Genomic DNA, 19854 nt, shown 5'->3' with positions numbered 1-19854 from the left:
GAGACGGAGAATTACAGATTAAAGAATGGCACCCAGCTGAACACAAAGAAAGATTTATAAACCCAATTCACCTCCGTCGAATTTAATCTTTTCGATCTGTGGATTTTCATCGTAGATTTCCTGCGAGTGGAAATATATCCACCCAGTCGGTTATTCTCTCTCTCTCCTCCCTCTCTCTCTCTCTCTCTCTCTCTCTCTCTCTCTCTCTCTCTCTCTATGTGTGTGTGTGTGTGTGTGCGTGTGCTCCCATCCGGTCTTTTACGGTCTGCACTTCAATCTTCGTATATAGAGAGGGAAATGTAATTTTTTAAGTCTATTATATTTAAATCATCAACTGAATAAATGCAGTTAGTTGCAACTCTGTTGCAGCAACAATAATAACACTAAAAGCATTAAACATTAATAGTTTCGATTACTTGCATTACTCTAAGTAACAAATTTCTGTACCATATTGAGTTTGTTTTTACGTACGTTTGTACGCTTTATTTAGTTCGAATTATCCTCTAAAAATTTTCACAAATGTCCAAATGTAGGTATTAAAATAAAAGAGCGGTTCTTCCAAAAATTAAGTTTTAGAGAATCAGATCTACTACTCAACGTTTCTCTGAGTTACGCTGAAAGGGAATTAGAAGCCATCTGATATCAGCTGACACCTCACTGGAGGAAACTGATCCATACGAAGACACGTGCCAGAAGATGACCAACAAAAGGAAATTTGGGGGTTGGTCATAGTCGTTATTATCACCAAACCTATTTCTGAATATAACCTCCGCTCTTTCCCTACAACAGATTGCCGCCACCTTTTCTCTTGAGTAGTTGTTTTTCCTTTATAACCTATATTTATGTATAAGATTAACTAAAGCAGTTACCAATGAGGACTACAATTATATCAGTCAGTGGCAAATTCACTCCCGGATAAAGAGGAAGAGTAGTTTCAGTCTACTGAAGCGTTTATTCACCAGCTCCCTTCTGATGGTCTAGCCTAGCGTCTCAGAGCATAATCATTAACTTCGGAATGCAATAAAAAAAAAGCAGAGAAACAATTTCGCAGCTTAACACCCTTGCTATTAGGTGAAGCATAACTGTCTACAAATAAAAGAGAAGCTGTAATTGCTACACGAATTATTACAAATTCTCCTAATACATGCATTGGCAATTTGTTCCCTCTTAATATTTCAATATTCTAACAAAAATAATTGATGAATGCTTGTGTGTAAATATAACTGATATAATTTTCCTAGGATACTGGTTACTGCTTTCTTAGCTTTAATAAACTCTGGTTAATTTCTGGTACACCTGATTGCAGAAATCTTCCAGTCATTAAGATTTTAATGAGTATGGATACTTTAGGGTCAAAAATTAGCAATTCTAAGGAAAACTATTGAAACGCCTGGGTTTAAGAGGTCTCTCATCAGTCCTGAGAGCTCTGTATTTCAAAATTTTATCTATTTGTGAAGAAACAGGCAGAGAAAAAAAATAAGCAGTAATAAAACCAGACTGAACACCAAAAAAAGGATAAAACTAAATTATGTTTTTTTGCAATTGTTACCTTGGATCTGCGTTTATGCTGAATTCCTCCAATCGGGATCAGAAAATAATTAGATATGAAGCATAAGCAATACGATCTTAGGCGATATAATAAAGCAAGTTTGTTTTCAATCAAACAGAAAGCAAGCTTTGTCACATAATTGATTATCTAAATAAAAAGAAAGGGAAAACAGAAAGGCAAAATAATAATGAAGCTAGATAGTCAACCTGACATACGTCAAGAACAGCCAAAGTAAAAAAGAAAGTAATCCTGGCATTACTATATGTCTATCCACAGCCCCTCTTAAACCTATGGACACGGCACCAACGAAATTCGCAGGAAAAAATCTCCTCATTTGCAGCGTGAAATGGAGAGAAGACTTTTGGTGCTGGGAAGCGTGACAAAGGGACATTACTGCGACATAATGAATAAAGAAATAATATGATGACGCAGATTTGTAGATCATACGACCTAAGATTCACTTTGAAAACTCAATATTGTGGTTGTATACGTACTAACCACATGTACATTGGGACCAATATATAATCTCAGCAGTCGTATATTGTTAAACTGATTACAGCATTGTCGATAAAGAGATAGTCTCGTTGTTAGATCCATATTTATACATAGGCAAACTAGAGTGAGGACAAACGACAGGCCATATCCTTGCTAATATTCCATGTTGAGAGAGAGTGATGGTGAGTAATTATCTACTCGCTTCTTTTCTCTTCTCCCTAAGCCAATTCAGTATCAGAAGAGTCTGCTCAGACTCCCTTCCATGCAATCCTGTAACCTCAAAAAGATATTATCCCAGATCACAGTTTATCCTCAAGTGGAGATCTTAGTCGACGAATCTCTATATGAACTGAGCTTCAATGCAAGAGGCTATAATCTGACTTAAAGGATCGACGTCAGTTAAGCTGTGCTCATAAATATGAATAAAAACTGTAAATTTTAAACTTTTCCTATTTATTTATAACTTTATATTCATGGTGCTATAAATAACTAGAATTTCATATGTTCTTGTATTCACAATCTTAGGGAGCTCTTATCTACTTTTTTTTTACCATTATGATGTAATTTTGTTTATATTTGCCTGCTACACAAGAAACATATTTATTTATTTATTTATTCATTTATTTATTTATTTATTTATTTATTTATTTATTTATTTATTTATTTATTTATTTATTTATTTATTTATTTATTTATTCATTTATCAATTTTACGCCCCATGCCACTACATCTTTCTCACTAAGTACGAATGAGATTTCATTACTTAAAACATTGAAAATACACCTGAAATAATACAAATAAGGATGTTTAAAATCCAGATAACATACATAACAAAAGCATAGGACTAAATTTCAATTTCGTTTAGAGACACCTTAATTTTAACAGATCAACGGATATCTGAATATTTTACTTTTATTTTTTCTCTTTTTTTCCTCTCATCGTGAAAGTTTAATCCATATATGCAGGAAACAAAGAGAAAAAATAAAAGTAAAATATTCAAATTGTGAATACAAGAACATATGAAATTCTAGTTATTTATAGCACCACGAATATAAAGTTTTAAATAAATAGGAAAAGTTTAAAATGAAGATATGGCATATTTTTTCCCCGGCGCTGCCAGATCTGAGTTTATGGGTCCTATGATTTATAAGAAGATTTAAAAGGTCTTGGTCAATATCATTAAAGGATACTCGCTCTCGACCAGTCAGTGTTATAAGTATGGACAGCCCAGACCAATTGACTCCCGCAAACCCCTTCAGCCACCACCTGAGGGCAAGGAAATAGTCTATAATGTCCTGAAATACTTCATAATGGGACTTATATACCCGTAGACATGACAACTCTGCCTTTTCTACCTGGCCCCACAAGAACGATCTTAGACTAGTAAACACACTATAAGTTTTACCAGATACAATTTAAAAGAATCATATATTAGATAGAACAAGGAAGGAGGCTAGGTCGTTGGAATTGGATGGGAAAAAGAACAAGGAATCAATATGCTCATTCCCTTTTATGTACTGTTTGAATACAGGTAGAAAATGAACACACACACACATAATATATATATATATACTATATATATATATATATATATATATATATATATATATATATATAGATATATATATATATATATATTATGTGTGTGTGCGCGCGTGTTCATTATATATACTATATATATAATATATATATATATATATATATATATATATATATTATATATATATATATATATATATATATATACTATATTTTCCGTCTCTCTTGCTTCCTTGATAAGTCTAAGAATAGTCATTTCTGACACTTTTGTTGCCTCAGATGTTCTCTGGATAGCCTTTGAAACATCAGTTATAGGACCTCCTTGTTGTTTTTATAAAATGAAGTATTTCAGGACATTTTAGACTATTTCCTTGGCCTCAGCTGGTGGGTGAAGGCGTTTGCCAGAGTCACTTGGGGCTGTCCATACTTATCACAGTGGTTGATAGAGAGCCAGTATTCTTTAATTATATTGACCATCACCTTTTAAATCGTCTTATAAATCATAGGACCCATAAACTCAGATCTGGCAACGCCGGGGAAAAATATGCCATATCTTCATTTTCATTAATGAAGCTAAGATTTTAACCAAGAATAGACGAAATAAGATATATTCAAAATATCTTATGGAAACAAAGAACTACATTTCAAGAAATGAAAACTATTTCAATAGACTCCATGAAGCTAATATGATCACCATTACATGAAAATTGGTAACTTAGAAAAGTAAACGCACTATAGAAGATAAGTCATTTGAAAATTTTACAGGAAATTATAAGATGACATCAGTTATTCAATAATTGTAGAAGGTTGGAAAGTTATTGTGGGATTTTCATTACACTGAGAAGGGAAACTTCAAATGTTTTTTTTTTCTCTCGTTTTAGGAATTATTGTTGTTCTTAAAGTTACACTGATAGTTAATAAAAGCATTACTTTCATAACATAAATGTTTCAGTTATTACAGTTCATCTATTTTACACATATAGAAACATCCAATTTGTGTTTACTGAATACTATAAAATAGTACCTATTACATATTATCAGCATAGCATTCAAATGTTGAGATAATATTTCAATGATTTCGGTCTTTTGCTGGGTATTTCCTCATTGCTTCGCCTTTGTCCTTGTTGTTGTTGTAGTCCGTTGGAGGATTTTTGTGGTCGAGGCTTCTGATGAAAGGTAACAGATGTTCTGCTTCAAACATTTGCCCTTTGACTTTTCGATTTTACTGGCGTGCATCATATACGACTACTCTTGGGAAGAGTGAACGACGTGTAGAACGCTAGTGATAAATTTTGTAGATGAAGCGATATAATATTGAGGGTGAACGAGACTCCCAGAACAGATAAAACTTTTAAAACCAGCTTCGTGAATACTGAAAAGGTCTCTTGTGTTCTGTGCAGTTAACTGATTTGGGTTGCAAGTTGGGCAACTGCAAAATTGTGTGTGTATGATAATGCCCCGTTTGTTTTCATCTTCCATGAAAATGTAACGGTATCTTAAGTATACCTAATCCTTGAAAAGATGTTCATTGTTCCTCAATAAATAATATTCATTAAAGCCATGTTCATTAATACATTGCATGGAATTCTTTGCGAATGAAAGTCTGATTACTTTCAATTTTTGTTGGTTCACCTTTTTGATGTTATCGATGGAACATGCTGGCTGTCCAGACTTCTTGTTTCTTCCCTTACTAAGTCATAAGGCAAGATATCGGAAACGTCTTGAGAAAAGATCGTCGCTTGAGGCACCGTCGCGTAACTCATTCTGATTCATTCCTATACTGGTTCTCAGAGATCAAAGCAAGTCAGGGTTGAATTGCCATTATGGTGAACTCCAGTTTCAAGTCTCTGGTTTTCTTTGTGTCTCGTATTCAGGTTATAACGCCACTGTAACATGAATATCCTAGTCTTTTTCTGTAGCGTCGTTATAAGAATTTATTTTCCTTATGGTGGTTGGTTTGATGGACAGAAGTGCTTTGTAATCTGAAGTACCTGTGCAAAAAATAAAATAAAATAAAATGAAAATAAATGAAGAAAAAAAAATAAAAACTACATTCAGCAAAGATATGAGTATACTAAACTAATAAAATATAAAAACAAATATTAACTTCATAAACTTTAAGGTTTCCTCTGGAAAAACTAAGCCCTATTAATAATGATACGATAAAAATTCGAAAGATTACGGCAAGTCACTTCAAAGTAAACAGCAGCATTTCTCAGCTTATTTAAGACGAATACTTCATACGATATAATAATAGTGTATAAATCTAGGACGTCACTATATTACCATACAGGTCAACCAGAGGTGCGTTATGAATGAATATACTTTTCTGCCTGCAGCTACAATGAAAATGAACTTACAGTCACATATGGCCACATATATAAAATATATGTTACAGGGATGTTATTATAAATTCATAAACCTCGTGGATGGGAAACGAAGAGCTTGTCCTTCGATGAAAGGGGAAAGCAGCTAGTGACTAATAAGGAAAACTGAAGACGAAGAGCTGAGAAAGACACGACATTTGTTGTCGTTCTCGCAGAAAGGTAGGAACAAGTTCATGCCAGTAGTGTAGATTACGGCCCGATATGGCCCCATGCGGACGCAACGAACGTAAACATGGTTAACTTCTATACAACAAACGGAAGTAATCACAGCATTGAAAGTGAAGTATGACGTAGTTAGAATATCATGTTAATTATGACGTGGTTATGATGTCAGATACTTCCGCCAGAAGCTCGAGAGAGAGAGAGAGAGAGAGAGAGAGAGAGAGAGAGAGAGGAAGAAAAAGTTGGGTTTGTTATTAATATCTGTGTTTAAGTGACACTTGGGAGTTCTTTCTCAGTGTCGAAGCAGGGCTTGGAAAATTTTCGTCCTTTGTTCCCATTATTATTAGTTGTAGCCGTAGTATTAGTGCTTTGCTCCTCATTTGTTATTGTTTTACATACACCGAATTACAAACAGCAGTAAAAGAGTCACTGTTCATATGCAGAAAAAAACTGTGTTCATTATTCACTTACTAAGATAGCCGTGCACGTTTTTCTTGTTTGTAATCATGATTTTAAAAATTCTGACACTTGAAAGAAAAGAAAAGGAGAGAGAGAGAGAGAGAGAGAGAGAGAGAGAGAGAGAGAGAGAGAGAGAGAGAGAGAGTGAAAATTATAAGGAACAAGGCCTTCAGTGCATGTTATCTATTGGCTGACTGCTTTTTATTTTATTTCTAAATGCTGACGAAGTATTAGAAGCAAATTATGTGACCTAAAGACATCCTCTATTTTATAAATTCATTCTCAACAACCTAAATTAAGATTCAGATGTCCATTGAGACCTGGGTGTTTAGAATTTGACCTTTCAAGTCAGTATTTATTGGAAAATTATAAGGAAACAGAATGTCTTGACACGCATAAATCTTAAGTCAAGGTTTCCAAAAAATCGAAAACTTTTAGGCTGATTACGGTAATTTCAAAAGCCACATTATTACCAAGTATAATCTGATTTCTTTTCGTTTTTCTTTCTTATTAGTCGTATTAATAGCAGTCTAAATTGTTCTTTTCGCTAAATCTCTAAAGAAATAGTGCAATGGGAAGTGACTTCATTAAGTATGAGTTAAATACTTTCATATAGTCTCATAATCCATTAGGCTATCCCCTTGGACTACCGTAATCTTGATCCCAGTCACATGCAAAAGTCATATATTAACTTAATGTTTACTAAGTGTTTATGAAATGTTGGACTTCTATAGTCATCTTGCTGAGGGGGGGTTGTGTGTGAACTTGTAGGTCCCCTAAATTACTCAGAAGTTTCATATAATAGACCACTTCAGCAGGGGCGTCATTTCATTTTTCCTTTTGGGGGGAGGGGGGATGGACAAAAGTTTATCTGAGGCGTCCCCTCTTGAAAGGGGGCGGGGGGCATGGCGAGTGAAGCTAGCCTAACCAGCTGGGGGCCCGGGGCCCCGCTGGAAGGCCCCGAGAAAGATGTTAAAAATATCAGCAATTAGAAGGAAGTTTGAAGAATTTTAATTCCTTAAAAAATGTTATAAACAAAATTTTGAAATTTTAAATGAAGACGGAAAGATAGTGAAAATTTCTAAACAAATCAAGTTATGAACTATTGCATTGATCCTAGAATATCTACAATTTAACATGTTGCATTAAATGTAGCTCACTACCTACACAAGGGTTATTCAGCAAAACAAGAAAAGTTGATGTGATCAGGAAAATATTAAGCTTGGTAAAATTATTGACCAGTACGTCATAGTTAAGACTTCTAACAAGCTCCTTTTCTGAGGCTATGAGAAGCAAGTCATTCAAGCGCTTATTTTTTTATATTAGCTCTTAGATATGTATTCACTAAATTGAACGCTGAAAACAATCGTTCATTGCTGGCAGTAGTTATTGGATGGGTGATGAGAATTTTAACGATTTTAAGAATTTCTGAGTAACCACATTCTAATAGTTTGAGTTCATCATACAATTCAAACAAATTCTTATGTTTTTCCTTCTTAGTTAGAAAGTGACTCATTGCTACAGAAATTTGGACATTAGAAGGATTTCATCTTTGTGTATATCCTTATAAAACTGTGCTATGGTGGACAGTTTCTTATTATCTAAAAACTTGTTAGAATTACAGTGAAATGCATTCATCGCTGCTTCAGTGGCATAATATGAGTGAATCTATTATCCATCTCAGAGAGAAATCAGTCTAATACGTCAAGATAGATTCTTTTGAATTATATCTCAGGAACAAGACTTGTATTGTCCTCACTCATTCTTAGAGTTGAATTAGTTAAAAAGTCTTATAACTTAGATGAGATCTTTTAAATCCTCTTGGGTATGCCTACTTGATTGGAGTCTTTCAAGTTTGTATCAATCTCATATGCAACCAAAAAAATCTTAGCCTTGTCACAGATATTAGAGAAACCTTCAACAGTTCCCAAGACCCGTAGTTCTTTAAAAGTTGACTGTATGAGAGAGCAAACTTTAGATAGCAATAATTTCTTAGCTTGTAGCTAGTCTGACAAGCTGTTGGTAACTTTCAAGACTTGTTTTGCAAAATGAAGGCTCACTACAAACTTGAAAGACAGCAACTGTTTGTGGAGTCCACTTGCTACAGCTACAGCTTCTGATTCAGAGCTCTCTTCAACAATGTGAAGCACTGCTAACAAACTTACCGATATTAGTCAGACCATCTTGTTATAGCAGGTCTTTCTGTCAAAACTTGCAGGGCACAGAATCGACCAATATCCAACAAAAACATTCACCATAGTTGGAGATATTTAAAAAAAGTAATGGCTTCTATAAATAATTGTTTAGTCAAAGGTGTTGGATATGAAATTAGAAAGCTGAAAAATCTTGCTAACAAGCTTGGTAGTGCGTTAGATTGCACATTTAGTAACAGAGAGGTTAGAATAGTGTTCATTCATTACTATTGTGGTAGACTACTAATATCTTCTCCACATGAGGCACAGAAGTCTCCAACGGTGTTTCTGAATGATGCCACGCCAGAGGATACGGCTGACATAATTCTTGCGATTGATCCTATTACTGAATGTGCTAACATGATTCGTGAATCCCTATTATTAGAAGTTTTTCACTTGAAAGACAAATATTGTGATGCACATGACCTTGAACAGTCATGGAATAGCATAGTAATACCTCAGGTAGTGTTGAAATTATATGGGGCATTGTTTCCACAGTCTTCAGGAGGGCTGGGTGATGATGTTGAGGAAGATGAGGGTCAGTCCACTTTATCCAAGATTGAAATGAGACGAATGGTTGCTCTACTTCAGATCGTATACTACAATGTGCATCATGGTAGAAACAGGACACCTTCATATTCTGAATGCTCAAGTTGTACATGAAATATGTAAGAGATCCACACTGATCAAAGGATTTAATTGTTTTAGCCTTACTATCAGCTATGATGAACTTCTCTGGTATCACAATGATATGGCGAATTTGATTGTCCAGTCAATGCATGGTAATGTTCCACTACCTAGCCATTTTGATCCCAAAATGTTCACCATTGGGGCTTTTGACAATTTTGATCACGAGGAGGCAATAGTATGTTGTACCGTCATGGACTCAACGAATTCCTCTTCACAAACTCGCACTGAAGATTAGGTCTCTGTGTAATGTACTGCCTGCAGAACACACTCTATCTGGCTGTGACACAACAAGTAAGTTTGAAACAAAAGCTGCAGCATTAAAAGCTGACCTACTTGGCACTTCCTCCAAGGATTTGCACTGAATCCCAATGATCCACAACTTAATGTGGCAATGGCAAACACAGAGGCATCTGGTTCAGGTTTTGAAGCTAGGATCTACTTGCAAAACAACAGATGAACTAAGATACCAGATTTATCATCAAAGTAAAGCTACGAAAGTCGATAATTTGCCGCCAACATCGGTCTCCACTATGGGACATATTTGTAGAAGCTTTCATGCAGCGCACTTGATACAAAGCTGTATAGGTACATAAACATGGATGGCTTGCTGATGCCTGACAGCTGTATACTGATATTTCCAGATAATATCGCCTTATAGTGTAACCACCAGAAGTGTGCATCTAAAAGATGTTATTGTAGACGTCATGTCTGAAAGTTCCTAATGTATTAATCCAAATGTACTGTAAAAACATCTTGATAAATATAGGCATAGTTGTGTCATGAGGCGACAAATAAAGACTGTATTATACAAACTTTTTATATCAGAGCAAATGAGCAATCTAATAGTTGATTATATACATTTCAAATATAATTTCAAATACTCTTTTTTCACTATACTATATTTTATTGTGATAATGAAGTGACATGTAGATCACTTTAGTTATATCAGAGCCAGACGAACAATTTTTAAATTTTATTATATGCATTTAACATGAGATATCAAATATTATAATATCAAGGAACAAAAATATATAATTATGATAATAAAACAAGTAAATTAAAATGCTCTCTTATTTATAATCACTGCATTGTAGCACTGTGCCATAGCAGATGTTTAAAAGTGGAAACCTACAATATTGGTAACTTTTTTTTATGTAGTATAGGTTTGTATTGTTTACACCAAATTTGAAAAATCATGTTAATTACTGCTGTATGTTGACTATTTAAACATGAAATATCATGTCCCCATGCCTCAAAGCATAAGTATTGATAGCTAAATCAGGTAGTACAAGCGTTTAGATGTCATATAATTGTCTAACATTTTACCCTCGGCACCAGTATTAGGGGTATTTAGAAAATGTTGATTTCCCAAGTTGCTACCATGATCCAGCATGTCTACCCAATTTTTTATTTTTTTTCCTGAAGTGATGTATTATATGATTTTTTTTTGTCCTGAAGTGATCTGTTATATGAAACTTTTGAGTAATATAGGGGACCTATAAATTTACACAGAACGGCCCCCCCGCCCCCCTCAGCCACTGGACTACTGACAAAATTTATCTTATCAGTTAACTTTTTCTTAACCGTAGTCACAGTTTCATTTGTATTAACTTTTGGGTGTAAACATTTATAGTTTTTTTTATTATACATCGAGATAATGTACATAATGTTCCTAATTCAATTCAGTAATGTAATATATCAGTGTTGCTTATGGCTTATGAAATCATTATAATCAACCTTAAAGTTTCAGAGGTTGCAAGGAGAACACGGGAAGGATAACCTCGACTTGGATCATGGTCGAATAATTGTTCTTTTCGGACGTTGTCAATGTCATAACTTTTGAGGATATGAAAGTAGAGGACATTGCCATTGACTCCGTGACATTCTCTCCGATTCAATTTTTGAAATTTGTTTATTGCCTATGGGGTCAAAATAAACAAAATAAGCCCCCATGTCCCTCTCAAAAGTTTGGGCTAACTCTGCTAGACGGCGAAATCCAATATGGCCACCAACGAGATTCTTCAAACCTAAAATCGTCATATCTTTTGTTCTGTCAGAGCTACTGATGAGTTCTTGGTGTCTAAATGCAGGTTTTGAAGGTCAAGGAAACCAATCAGACTATCAGAGTACATATTTGACAAAACTGTTTCACTGTAATAAGAATATTACTGATATCCGGGATTAGAATTGATGAATAGATATGTCATTTTGGCATATCATTCTTCTTGTCATTCTTTTCTATTCTGATATTACTTCAGACATGTAAATATGGATACTAGTAATTTTATTTAATTTCTAAATCAATGTTATTGACATTACTCATCATGACAACCAAAAATATCATATAATTTAGTTGACTTCAGGCATGCGGTTGAGGTACAGGGACCCGGCATGGCTAATATTTAAGATACTAACTGTTCTTTTTAAATAAATTTTGTTAAAAATTGACATTTGTATCTGATACGTTGTGTAGCTATACATATCAGTTGGTCATCCCTTAGGTCTCAACAGTTGACGGCAGCTTCTACATAACATCATCCAGATGATGTATCATAGACCAAAGTGCTTTGATTCTTTTGAGTTTGGTCGTGGAATCCTATTCTATCATGAAATTCTATCATGAAATTGAAGTAGCTGGATTTCACTGTACTTGTAGCCATTCCAAAGTTTTTCAGCATACCTGTGTAATCATTGAGGAGGCTCTCTAAGGAGCGAAGTTCATGTTCCCGAACCACATTCCTAACATGTACGAAGAACATCTCTATAACTTTAGAGAGGTGGACATTTTGCAGATGAAAGTTTGGGTCGGTCTGTCCAGGGGCGGCTAAGTTTGATGACACAGATCTTCCAGCATGATCGGTGATAACAAATCCCTACCGCAAAGGGGTCTGGTGTTGCATCAATGAATTTCAGCAGTCGTTCAAGGTATACTGTGTGACTCTTGAATGTATACCAAGCATCCAGTTATTGCATAATATGCAATTTGTCCTTACCTTGATATTTCACATCTTCCTGGTTTCATGCACCAAATGCACAGATTTTTGTCATGTATCACATCAATAACAGATCGAGTTTTTCTAGGGCCAGGTTGAGATTCAACTTTACTCAAGGAAGGTTCTGTTTGCTCATTATACTCACTTGATACTTATGCCTGACGTTTCTGACTTCTCTGTAATGCTTGTTCCAACTTGTGTTGACCAAACAGCATCAATTTATAGGATTGGTGGCAGTAAATCCCAGGTAGGCCACTGTCCCAATCAGCATCATCGTAAAATGTATCCAGGCCAGGTCATTGCTTGGCACTGTCTCTTAGGTTCTACCATGCATCTTTATGGGTGTCACTTGGATCTTCTACACATTCTTTATGACACAGGATACACTCACTCACACAATCAATACTACTCTGCTTACAACTCATTAACGGAATTCAGAGTGCCTATAAATATATACAGTGATAAGGTTACAGATTATACCATGATCACTTAGAATTATAAATTGACTAATTTCACTGTTTGATTCCCAAATGTCCTGGAGATACAAATATAAATTTTTAAGAAAATTAATTTAAAAAGAGTAGTTAGTTTCTTAAATATTTGCTGTAGCTCAACCGCATGCCTGAAATCAACTAAATTACATGATATTATTGGTTGTCATGGTGAGTAAAGTCAATAAAATTGATTTACAAATGAAATAGAATTACTAGTATACATTTTTACATGTCTGAAGTAATGTCAGAATAGAAAAGAATGACAAGAAGAATGATATGCCAAAATGACATATTTATTCATCAATTTTAATACCTGATATCAGTAATATTCTTATAGTGAAAAAAAAAATATATATATATATTGTCAAATATGTATTCTGATATTCTGATTGGTTTCCTTGACCTTCAAAACCTACATTTAGACACCAAGACCTCATCAGTAGCTCTGACAGAACCAAAGTTATGATGATTTCTGGTTTGAAGAATCTCGTTGGCGGCCATATTAGATTTCGCCGTCTAGTGGAGTTAGCCCAAACTTAGCCCAAACTTTTGAAAGGGACATGAGGGATTATTTTTTTGTATTTTGACCCGATAACCAATCAACAACCTTCAAAAATTGATCCGGAGAGAATGGTCACGGAGTCAATGGCAAGGTCCTGTACTATGGAGGAGTTTGGATTTAATGTTGAAGAATAGGAATTCCTTTATTTATAGGCTGATAATATAAATTAGAAATGAACAAAATATGATATGGCGAGTAAGAAAAAAATGTAGGGAATCAATGGTACAAGTATTAAAAATATTCTACCATATTATAAATTCTAAGGGCATTGAAATTAGGAAATTGGAACGTATGAATCTTGAAACGAATTGGAAAGACAGAACACACAGAAACCGAATTTCAGGGACATGGAAGACACATCTCAAGTATTTGTGATATGGATGCAAAGGAGTACGGAAGGAAAGAATAGATGAGAGAAATAGGTATATTCATTCAGGAAAAGTAAACGGAATTAGGAGAGAGGAAGTAGGCACGACATTAAACACCAAATGTAGGAATATGAATGACTATTAATGAACAGTAGATTACTATAACCCAGATATAATTCAAATCAGTGACGTAAGAAAATTATAGGTTTTGACCTAATCAAATAAGTGTTGTAAATAATTTGTGCAGATTATGATCTCTTTACATGATTTCACTATATAAAAAATACGATAAATTTTTCTAAGTAGAGTAGTAAAACATATACAAAATGCAATACATATCTTAGCAAAGGAAGGAAGAGATCTTGGTGCTTTATAACCGTATTTCATAGTTACTCATCTAGTCATTTATTGAATAACCCCCCACCCTCTCTCTCTCTCTCTCTCTCTCTCTCTCTCTCTCTCTCTCTCTCTCTCTCTCTCTCTCTCTTCATCCTACATCCAACGCAGTCTCTTTCCTTTGTGTAAGTTCCCTTTGATTTTCCTCTTCCTCCTCTTCCTCTTATTTTCCCTCCTGAAGTGTTCTCCTTATGTGCAACAGCACCACAAAGCTTCTAGCGAAAGAACCAAAATGATCACCAGAACCAGAACTCCGCCTTTTCCAGATATTGCTTCAATTTTTCGCAGCTATTGAGCTATTGACACGATGGAAACTAAAATTCTTCGCACGGTAAAAAAGGGAAAAGGCGGTGGAGTAAAGGAGTAAGACTAAATAAAGAAACTGAATCTGCAACCCTACGAAAGGTTTCGTTTCTGAGAGTAAAGATTTCCCTTTGTTCATTGTTACGTCTTCTGCATTTTTTACACTCACAGTAGTCATTCATTACCCTATTTTTCCTCTTTTACACCCAGTCATAATAACCTCTTCTGCATTTTATGGGCGATTCTTCGTTTTCCTTCCTTTATCTGTCATTTCATTTTGCCATTCTTCAATCATTTTATCCCTTCCTCCCTAGTGACCAGTCATTAATGTGGTTTCTTTAACCTAAATCCTTCCCGTCTGCTGTTTTCTCTCAGTTTGTAGGTCGTAGTCATTTACTTGTTCAATAGGGAATTTGCAAACTCTCCCTCTCCCACAAAACTCTTTTCCATCTTCATTGTGTCGCCCTAAAATAAATTATACTTCTACGCACATTCTATTGCCTCAATAAAAGTAACTAAAATTGCACTCAGTTAGACTGACATGGACTTCGTGATTTAATTAACAATGACTGGGATACCTCCAATTATTTCTTTGCTCTTTTCATTCAATGAATTTCAGCTTCCTTCAACCCTCTCGCAGTTACATCAGTTGAACTTATTATCCCTGGTTTTATATATATCAACCGCCACGGTAGTTGTTGGTTATAGTAAAGCCCAGCTACCAGGAGTACGTACACACACACACACACACACACAACAGAGTTTGACCCAATATAACTCTGGAAATATTCAACTGCCTAGGATGAAACTCCGGCTTTAGTGGTTTCCCACTAACGTCTCTAATCATGCTAAATTTCAGCGAAATCTGTTGAACTGTCCCGGAGATCCAGTTGTCGATATTTGGCGTTCATGGGTAGGGAGTGGGTGGGTGGATGAGGGACCTAACATATCTGTGGAGCCATAACAATAAAAGATACTATCATGATACTTAGTTTTTCTGACACGTCTATGCGTGGTTTACTTTTTGAAATAATGAAATTTTTAAGCTACAATATGCCCTCTCAAACTAACTACCAAAATTCAAATTCCCTGGTGATCAGGTAAGGACTGCTCACACCATTAAAGTGGATTTACACTAGGCTTCATAGCGCGCTTCATAAGTCACCTCTGACAGCATATGCCCGCCCGCCTTGGTGACATAATGTGCTGCACACTACGTGAATGCTTTGACTGGTACCATTATTTTCCTGACAGCCACGTATATATCTCTATTTTTATATGATCTTAATTTCACATTCCATAAACATGGATGATGCTGATAATACTCAATCAAATAACGGATCTCTCCTTTCTTCCATTCAATGGCGATTAGTGTATAATAGAGAACTGGATGACAGTTGAAAGGTTACTAGTGATTCGTCGTTGGCGGATTGCCTTGATGAGTTAGTGGTGTGGTGTGAGTCCTAATGAGCAGTCCAGTAGGCAGGGCTAACAAAAATTTGGGAGGAGTTGGTGATGAGTCTTACGTATGCAGCGTGCGGTGAAGCCTGTTGTATACTCACCATTAAGAGACGCCGTTTTCTCAATGTGTTCGACTTCATCCGTTATCTCACGTAACAATTTTCTTTTTTCTTAAATTACTTCTTAACCACTTTGTATCTATGGAAGTCATTTTACCTTGAGCTGGTGTCATAAATGATCATCAACCTTGAGAGGTTTGAAGCAGTAGCGAGCAGATGTGAGACTGACTAACAGCACACACCATATTCGACAAGTGTTAAGTTATCCTCTTCATTAACGTGAACCAAAGGTTTGTTCAGTTAAGTTTTAAGTCTAATTAAATATATCTCTCAAAAAGAGTTATTCTTAATTTTTCTTAACAAGGAATGAATTTTCTGCATTTTGGCATGAAAGAACCGTCTTACTGGAGTAGCCAAAGGGTTTAGTATTCCTGAGTTGAAAAATCTTGTACCACTTGTATCTGCTATGACTGGAGTTTTTTACATTTGTTTATCAATAAAATCTTACGTTCTTTATGTGGCTCGTGGTGAATGTAATAGTTGTGTGTGTAATAATAATAATAATAATAATAATAATAATAATAATAATAATAATAATAATAATAATAATAATAATAATAATAATAGAGATTTTTTCAGCTCAAAGCCATATACATGGAATATGCAAAGTGTATACAATAACAAACACAATCTAGATACAAGAAATAACAAGATAAACAATGATTAATCGGTAATAACCACACAGTTGCTGAAGTAGTATAAAATATATTTTCATAATAATGGTAATAACAATAGTAATTTTGAGAATTGTTTAAAAAAACATAAAATGAAATAACAATTAGTGTACAGATTGCATATAATTAAATTCCATCTAGGGACCTTAGGTAGTTACAATAGTCAGGGCCAGAAGGCTAAATACGAAAATTTAATGTAGAAAAACTCTATACTGATAATATTCACAGTAATAATAAAAAAGGGAAATATCAGTAATAACAATAACCGTTGAACTGTAATAATGACAGATTTTGCAGATGATACTTTGCAAATATAGAGATCTTCTTCCTTCACTGCTTAGGATGATGTTGTTTCTCATTCGTGTTATCAGATTGGACGTTGTTCATCTTACAATGATTTTTAAGTTATCCAGGGGGTATTCTGTGAACATCTGTGTGACGGAGTAGTAGCGAGGAGTATTTGTGAAGCGTGTCAGAATGTCATTGTGAATTACAGTGACACGTCTCATGGTCTTTTGGGTATAGTTTGTCCAAAGGAACACCCATATCAAAACGAGCAGAAGAGCAGCAGTTGAATATCTCGGCGACAGAAGGCAAACCTCCTTGCAATCATGAATACAGTTGCACATAGTTTACGACCCCTCTGTTCTATATCCGCTGTATCTTCTAGGTCGTCTGTGATAATGTGACCCAAATACGGAAATTCGTGCACAAATTCCAGCCGACGATTTCCGAAGAAAATCTGTGGTTCTGCAATATGCTTAAGCGATCTCGGGAGTAGCGGCATTCACTGGGTCTTGGTTTCGTTGTATAGGATAAATATTCCTCTGCATATTGACGGCAAATGTCAATGAGTCACTGGAAACCTTGCACTGATGGGGAAATCAGAACTATATCATCGGCATGACATAGGTTGTTTATAGTTGTTTTGTTGACAGTGCATCCAATTGGGAGTGAGTTCAGTTTGACATTCAGGGCATCTATGTATGTATTCAACAGGCATGGAAAGAAAATGTCCCCTTGCAGAAGCCCGCTTAGGGAGCCGAAGGTGTACGTGACCGCTTTTGACACAGAATTGCTGTGTGGAGAACCAGCAGTATAGAATGCTAATTGAATGTATATGTGTGGCTTTTTTTTTGTAGTTTCAGGAAGAGCTTCAGGTAGTTTACTCTGGTCAAATAATTTTCTCTTATCTAGAAAACAAAGGAAAACAGGGGAGGCTGATGATTGGTAATAGTTCAGCAATTCTTTCAGTATGTAAATGCAGGTGTTATTTGAGTGGTTTGCTTTAAATCCGAAATGGTTGTCAGTGATGTGCAGAAAAGGGAGAAGCCTCACTGAAAGAGCCGACTCAACTCTCTTCAGTAGTAAGAGTTTATCTTCTTACATGAGGTATCTTTTAAGTAATATTATCTACTTACATGAAGTGTTTTTATTTTTTTTAAGAGTCAGACCATGACGTCACCATATTATCTACATATATGAAAAGTTTTCACTTGCCCTTAACTTTCTAACGTAGTTCATGTACGTACATAAGGTATAATTATCGTGCTACTTAACACCGGTATATACTCCGCTTTCTCCATTTCTCTCTCCTCCAGTGAGCGCAACCTGACCCTGCTTCTGGTGGATCGCCTTATCACAAAGTTCATGTTCTTACAGGAGGTATCTGGCGCATCGTCTTGTCACTGTCCCCCCATACGTAAATATCCTATATGAGATTTTTGAACATACCCTTAACATTGTAACGTAGTATCGTGTCACTTGACACCGAAATATACTCCCCTTTCTATCTTTATCTCTCTCTCTCCTCCAGTGAGCGCAACCTGACCCGGCCTATCACAAAGTTCATGTTCTTACAGGAGGTGTCTGGCGAATCGCCTTTATCACTGTTCCCATACGTAAATATCCACTCGACACCGGTACATACTCCTCCCTCTCCCTCTATGTCTCGTGACATTCAGCATCTCAAATTTCCTTCTTCTTCTCTGTTTTCTCGGCTCGCAGTCCGCACGTCATCCCTGACTTTTATAAGATTTATTTTTCGTTACGAGTGGGATACAAAAAATAAAACTCGGTATATCAATTACAACAGGATTTTATTGGTTGTCAAGGTACAGCATCACAACGAGATATAACATATTGGAAAATGGCTACACATTTCATGACGGCGTTTCCACACCTGACGAATATACTTCCCGCCCGTTTCATCATATCCAGGACATTCAAGCAATATTCCCGGAAAACGCTTCCGAACTTACTACATCCAACCATCCGGCTCGGTTGATGTTACAGGACGGCCGATAACTAATACGCTGGAACAGAAATTGTAAGTGTATTAATTTCGGAATAATATACCATTAGAAAAATATTAGCAAAGTATATATAAAGTATCTGAGCACTGTTGATATGTATGCATAAAAAAAAGTACTAATCCATATGTATGTTACCTTTCACGCCTGAGCCAACAGTTAACCCGATCGAAACGAGAAGAATAGGGTACAGAATGTGTCATCTATCCTGGGAGCATCTGTCCCCACAAATTTAAACATTCGTTATAAGTTGTGGCTCTTTTACTACCCGATTTCCAATCTCGTTACCCACCGATCATTCCTGTGTAAATGGTGGACGGAACCTCTTTCATACTCGATAAACAGAACGTAAAGTCCGCACTTATACGGAAGATCCGATTGTATCTGCCTTTAAACTTCGTAGATGGTAGATTCAGAATGATTACGTAGAAATCTGAAGAATCCTTACGAATAAAATTCAAGCTCGATAGCGTAACTGTCAAAGAAGATAATCATGTTTCGGGCGACCTTTCCACATAGAAACACACCAAGTGACCTATATTATTAATATCGGAAGATGACGCTAAGGTGTTAGATATAAATACTTAAGGTTTATTTCTATTTAACGGTAATATAAACCTCCTACATCATCTGAGGCGAATATTCCTAAATATCTAATTAATGGCCCTAACGTGTCTTTTAAAGATATTTCTAATTCTC

The sequence above is a fragment of the Macrobrachium nipponense genome, chromosome 37, assembly GCF_015104395.2.
Source record: "Macrobrachium nipponense isolate FS-2020 chromosome 37, ASM1510439v2, whole genome shotgun sequence".
In the NCBI taxonomy this organism is placed as follows: Eukaryota; Metazoa; Arthropoda; class Malacostraca; order Decapoda; family Palaemonidae; genus Macrobrachium; species Macrobrachium nipponense.
This window is presented reverse-complemented; position numbering follows the sequence as displayed.